This window comes from Pteronotus mesoamericanus, unplaced genomic scaffold (assembly GCF_021234165.1).
Source record: "Pteronotus mesoamericanus isolate MK-2021 breed Mesoamerican mustached bat unplaced genomic scaffold, CSHL_Meso_final contig_78, whole genome shotgun sequence".
Taxonomy (NCBI): Eukaryota; Metazoa; Chordata; class Mammalia; order Chiroptera; family Mormoopidae; genus Pteronotus; species Pteronotus mesoamericanus.
In genome coordinates, this window is record NW_026555258.1 from 22,214,650 (window position 1) to 22,221,621 (window position 6,972).

Genomic DNA, 6,972 nt, shown 5'->3' on the forward strand with positions numbered 1-6,972 from the left:
AACACCCCTGTCCTCCTACGCTCGAGTGCACAAATTGCTGGCTGGAAAAATGAAGGCTACCTTTCTGCAGCTCCTATTTCCTTTAATTCCATGTTCTAAGTTTTGCTCTAAAAACCAGCAATAGACTTAATCCCAATAAAAGAGGCTTTACCCACAAATTTTGGTTCAGCTAACATTTCCTGAATTCCACCTGTATACTAGGTGACCTCATACACTTTCTTTTAGGAAATCTTTACAACGAACCTATAAGGTAGGACTAATACTGTTATCTACTTTTAACGTCAGAAGAAATAGAAAGATTAGGTAATGTGTACAGCTACCAAGTAACAACTGTCTGAGTCAAAGCCAAGCCTTCTGATGAGGGCAGGTTCAATGCCATTTTGTCTTTTCTGGAAAGGTGAGAGTTTCTCAGCGGCCATGCTACAAGCAGGAGATTAGAGCTGCAGGAGGTAACTGCAGAGCCAGTAAGCAGTCAGTAAACCTCACATGAGGAAATGAAATGAACAAATGAATGGAATAAATGCACAAAAAAGCCCCGGAGCACTCAATACTTACTTTAGTAGTTTTCCAGTTCAGCGCCTCAAAAGCCGGTAATCTTGGAAAGTTTTATTTCCTTCTAATTTTCAAAGGCACTATGTCAAATGTCCTTGTTCCCACAAATGCTCTTAGCCAGCCAAGGAAGAAAGCAGTCACACTTCCTATGGCTCATTCTCTTGGGGACTAAATGCATCCTGGCAGTTTGCTGAGTCTCTGGGTCACAGGGCTTACCTTATTCTTAGTTCCCCCCACACTCACCCAGGGGACCTCCTGCTGGGCAGATAGGACCAGATGGCCCAAAGATAGAGTGGGCGGGAATTTGGGTTGAAATTATGATGACACTACTTACAGGCTGGGTGATTTGGCGGGGGGGGGGGGCATCATCTTTTTGAGTCCTATTTTATTGATGGCATCATGGGAGTGATAATATCTACCTGAAGGGTTGGTTTTAAGGCTTAAATGAATAAAAATAGAGTTCAAAACCTGACACAGTCCAGCATCATCCAATAAAACCTGGGCCCAGTTGTAAAGTTGCATGTTGCTTTGCATGGACCAGACAGTAGAAGGTGGTATTGTTTGTTTGAGACATTCACAGCAGTAGTACATTTATTACCAAGAATCAACATTAAACTGTGTTGACATTATTCTTGCCCCTTGTATATGGTTTGGTAGGGGAGACCTCTAAAGGTCTTTGCTTTGGAAGGAAGTTTTGTTATTGGGGTGGTGATTGTTTTTCATTTTTATTATATAACCACAAGACATTCTATTATTCATTTTCATGTGAGAAGCAATGAACTGGGGCGCCTTGTCAAGAAAAAGTGACGGGATGTGCTCCTTGCTGACCTCTGGCTTTGCTTCCCACAACTCCTGGCTTCTTTAGCTCCAGCCCTAGCCCTGTGACTGTCTTTCACTTCCCTGACCATGCTGCTGACCACTCTCATGCTTGCTTGATTCCTCTGTTTGGACTGTTATTTTCAGTTCTCTGCTCAAATATTAACATATCACTGACACCTTACCTGGCTACCTTGTATAAAAACAGCCCCTCATTTCTCTCTCTCTCTCTCTCTCCTGCTTTATCAAGCATTTTCTTCTCCACCTTGTCTCCTTGCCCCCTTACTGGCACTTTTGCTTATTCTGTTTCCTGCTCTGTCTAGAATACTCAGAACAGTGCCTGCAACATTATAGAAACTTAATACACAAGTGTTGAAAAAATAAGTGACTATTCTTATGGTTATCATTATTAGCATTGTTAATATTCTGATAATGAAAGTGTTTCCTGGGGAAACCGGATTATTTCTACCTCTTTTAAGCTGTTCCTGAACTTGGTTGTCTCTGGTTTTCCTAACCAACACTGACCCTCAGTAGACCCGAGCCTTGTCTGTACTCCCACTGCCTCTTCCCCGCCCAGTCCAGTACTCACTAGGAACCATCTTGACAACCTAGCAGATTGCTAGAGGGCTTAGTACTCCTTGTTGCAAACAGAGTGTAGGGATGCACTGAGAAAGATGAAACTCAGAGTCGTAGGCAGCAGTTCATTCTTTTTTATTTAACACACATTTATGAAGTGCTCAGTGTGTGCCAGGACCTAGTGGGTTGAGTTAGTGGATCATCTCAACACAGGGCCTGTGACACAGGATGGGGTGACCTCAGGAATATCAAGGAGGACAGAAGAAACCTCCCCACCCATGTCCCAGTCTGTTTGTTAGAACTGGGCCAATTATGTGATGCCTGGTTATAGAGGTGAGTCATCCATTGCTGTTGAAATAAACAGGCCACCAAAATGTGGAAGAGTCAAATGTAATGGATTTTTCATAAGACTTGTTGGAGGTATACCATAGGAGTGGCTTCCAGTGGTTTCCAGAGGTTATTGAAGGCTTCTGTATGTCTTGTAGAATTTTTTCAGGATTTTTTTTTTTGGTCATGGTCATGTGACTCTTTAAAAACCACATTATACACTGGGATCAGACTTGCCCTTTGCACATTCCATTCAGGGACGGGCTGCTTCGTTGAGCCTGGTAGTGGTCTTCACACAACCTGTACCAGAGCACATGCTATGTCCAGAAAGATGAAGCCAGAAGAGTGTCTTCAGAGGTCAGAGAGTGAAACATGAATCCTGGTTTTAGTGCCAAAGCCTAAAAATAATTCCAGCCCAGAGCACAGCATATCACAGAGTTCCCATCAGCTGAGAAATCATCTTATTTTCTTTCGATCTCAGTGTTTTTCGCATGCCTCCTTCATTTAAGCTCATTTGTACTTCATGGAGGCAGGATCAGATGCTAAATTTCTCAGTTTCTAAACTGGAGAAATTACTCGGCAAGGGCTCACCCTCATTCATTGAAGGACAACACGTATTCCTGGAAAACTAGCTTTGGGAGTTAATAAACAGGTTTTGATGTCATGCCTCTGGGGAGATGTGGGTTTATATTTTACCTAATCACATTGCAGAGGCTGTTTGTGACTGAGAAATTGAAGGGGGATCTTCAGAAGTTTCCTAAAGACATTAGGTCCTCCATATGGTTTTAGCTATAATCATGTTTTCAAGGGGCTCAGAGATAGAGTTCTCCAAGCACGCTTCTTGTGTCCCGCGAAGAGGTGGGCGGCGGCTCGCTTGGCTTGAGGACACACTCCTACTTTGACAGGTTCTGTTTCTTCTCCCTGCTCTTTCTGGCTTTCTCTTCCATCCCAGGATTCTGAGCTGGGTGTGAATTCATTTGAGGGAGGCATCTTGATTGCTTATCTCTGTCAATGACATGTGAGGGAGGAACACATGGTGTTAAGACATGCTTACCTGTTACCAGGTTCATAAACAATCTCAAACATGGTAACTGTCTCTGGAGGCCTTGGTCCTGCCAAGTGCAGGTCCTAGGCTCACAGCTCAGTCTCACCACTCACAGAGCCAGCCCTGAACACACCTGGCTCTTCCTCCACCAGGAGGTGGGTCTGATATGCGCCTTGCTGCCATCATTATCATCTTTGTTTTCAGGGGATTTGGGCCCAGCCCAAGTACCTGCAGGCCCATGTGTTAGCTCAGAACCCCACTTGTTTTAGTTTCCTGACCATGTTCCATGTTTCCTAACCCAGGAATTGGGATCCTGAGCCCAATCCATAGGCTAGAACATTTGATGGCTTAAACCAGCATGGTCCAATATAAAAGATAATGTGAACCAAGCAGGGAAGCCACACATATAAGCTCAAATTTTCTTGTAGCTACATGGAAAAAGGTAAAAAGAAACAGGGGAAATTAACTTGAATGATGTATTTAATTTAACCCAGTATAACCAAAGCATTATCATGTCAACATGCAGGCAGTATAAGAATGAGTAGTAATGAGATGCTTCACTTTATTTCTCACACTAAGCCTTTCAAATGTGGATTCAAATGTGGATTTTAGACTTACGGAACACTCAGTGGTGGACTAGCCACATGTCATGTGCTTAGTTGCCACATGTGACTAGCAGCTATTATATTGAATGATGCACCCCTGACCCAACACTGGTTAATTCAGACTTTGTTGCAGACTGGAAGGAGAACCCAGAGTTGGGAGACGCCACACTCTGTGAGGACACTGCCTGTGGGAGGTCCCCATCCACCAGCCCAGCCGGTCTTCCCTTGGAGACTGAAATTAATTATAGTTTCCCCGGGGCCATGTTGTGTGCTAAGAACTTTACAAGCATTATCTCATACTATCCTCAGAATAATCTGAAGGGTCTTTTATTATCTCTGGGGCATAAGAAATTATATAAGTTGTCCAAGCTCAGACAATTGCTAAGTGGCAGTGTTAGAATTCAAAACCAGTCCTGTCTAACTCTAGAGTTCAAGCTCTTACCTACTGTGCCACACCCCTCTCCTCTTGCCCCCTTCGACATCAGGATTTGGTTGGCTGCTATCTCTTTCAGAATCTCTTTCCACTACCAAGTCAGCCCCTCTCCCATCCATGCCAGTGTCTGCTTACTCACCTTTCTCAGCTGACTCAGCACGGACGTCCCAGCCTGCAGTGCAGCAAAGTCTGTTCAGGTTATGGTGGTAACAAGCTTCTATGGCACTGGGTCCCAGGACACACAGATCTATAATGCAGACCATGTGAAACATTTGTCTCTTCTCTGTTAGGAAAAGCTGGTGAGCCCAGAGTTTCTGACAGGCTTGCAGCTCATGAACACAGGAATATGGAATTAGGAAACACGCCCAAAGCTGGTTGCTTGGCTAATGGAGACATATTGCACGTCTCAGGAGCTTGTCTCAGGTCTCTGGGGAAAGGAAGCCTCTTGTGTTAAACAGCTGGTTTAGCACATTGTCTGCCCTGTGAGCGGGTGCAGTAGAAAGCTCTTATGAAGAATCCTTGGGGACTGAAAGACTGTTTGCTATGAGACGGATTTTTCTCGGTGAAAACACCCCTAGCTGATCTGGTTTTCTCCTGGGAGGAAAGAAGGATTGGACAGAGGTGCATCGAGGATGCAGAGAGCGATAAGTGAGCTTATGGACCTTCATAACCCCATGTGCATTCAGTATGACGGGACATTCAGCTGTGTCCTAGCTATAGGAGTAAAATGCAGTCTCAGTTCTGAGCTGGTTCATTCAAACCCGGGGAAGCAGAAGAAGTAGGACCGCACTGAGCCTATGGCCAGAAAGACAAGGAGCTGTATGTTCTTGGATGAGTCACGTAACTTCAAGTCCCAGTTTTTTTCACCTCTAAAGTCAGCGTTCCACTTCAGGGGAATTTCTGGGTATGTGAAAGTGACTAGCACATCCCTGGTTCATAGAAGACACTCAAGGAATGCTAGCTTCCACTCCTTTAAATAAGAGCAAGCGACAAGCTGTTGTGGTGCCGAGAAAGAAGTGATCGACCTGGACATAGAGTTCAGAAAAGGTTTGGCGGATGAAGTAGTTTGGGAGCTTGACTTTGACAAATGATTTAAAGAAATAAAAATAGTTCAGGGGTTCCTGATGGGTATGTTTGGGAAGAAGTGGTTCAGTTGTCCCCATACAAGTGAACTCTTGGTCTAAGCATTCACCAACTCACTGTCTTCCAGAGTTCTGATCTTTTCTTGACTCTCTTGAGTTTGAATTAGGTCCTGATCTATGTGTGCCCATAGTCCTCTGTACATCCTTATTTGTCACTTTTGAATTTTATTGAATGTGAGTGTGCTAGAGTTAGTAATGTCCCCTCAAAATTCATGTCCACTGGGATCTTCAGGCTATGACTTTATTTGGAAATAGGGTCTTACAGATGTAACTAGTTAAGGTCATATTGGATTAGGATAGGTCCTAAATCTAATGACTGGGGTCCTTATAAAAAAGCCATATGAAGACTCAGAGAGAAGGAGATGATGTGAAGACACACAGGAAAGAAGGCCAGGTGAAGACAGAGGCAGAGATCAAGGTGATACAGCTACAAGGAATGCAAAGAATTGCTGGCAGCAACCAGATACTAGGTAAAAGCAAGGAAGAATTCTTTCTTGAGAGCCTTGAGAGAGAGCATGACCCTGCCAACACCCTGATTTTGAACTTCTAGCCCCCAGAACTGTGAGAAAATACATTTTTGTTGTTTTAAGACATTCTGGTTGTGGTAATTTTTTATGGCAGCTCTAGGAAACCGATAACACAGTGGAAATATTTAATTCTTTATCTATGAAATTATGAGTTTCCTCATATGGTTGTGACTTTAGTGCCCAATACAGTTCCTAGCCCAGAGGAGATAATTCCATTTCTACTTGTTGAATGAATGAATATCACTTGGACATTTAAAAACATGACCACTTTGTGTGGCATAATTTCCACTTCTGCCTCTGTATATCTACCGCATTCTGTGTATCTATTACATGACATTCTGCCTTTAGTAGCATGATTTATGTCTATGCTTTATTTATCTTTCTATGACTACAGTGTCTTGAGGGTACATTTGGCTCTTGCCTTATGGCCTAACATAGTGTCCAGCACTGGGTTGGACAGGATCCTTGATAGTTCATACCTCCATAGTTTCAGAGAGAAGCTCTGAAGCAGATCATGAATAGATGAAATTCAGTTCTCACCTTCAAAATGGAGAAAATAATATTCTACTCTTAGGATTCTTGTGAGTATTAAGTGAAGAAAACAGCACAAAAGCAGGGTTCTTATCAGTGGTAGATATTGTTCTGACAGTTTGAGCAAACCTCTGTTCCTCTTGAGATCCAGGCATAGCTGTTTATTTGGAAGTCTGATGGGGTGACTCATCTGTGTTATCTGTGCAGCAGAATACCCTCCAGAGAACTCATTCTAGAAGTACACATAGTTATTCCCATACCACAGCCTTGGCATTTACAGGTAAGGGTGTGTCCATTCACCTTCACCTATGGTGTCTGCCATTCAGTGTTCTGCCCTGGAGCAGCCCTTGGCAGATTCTTATTTGAATTCTAGAGAAAGAAGGGCATGCAAAATAAACATAAATACAACTTAACTATA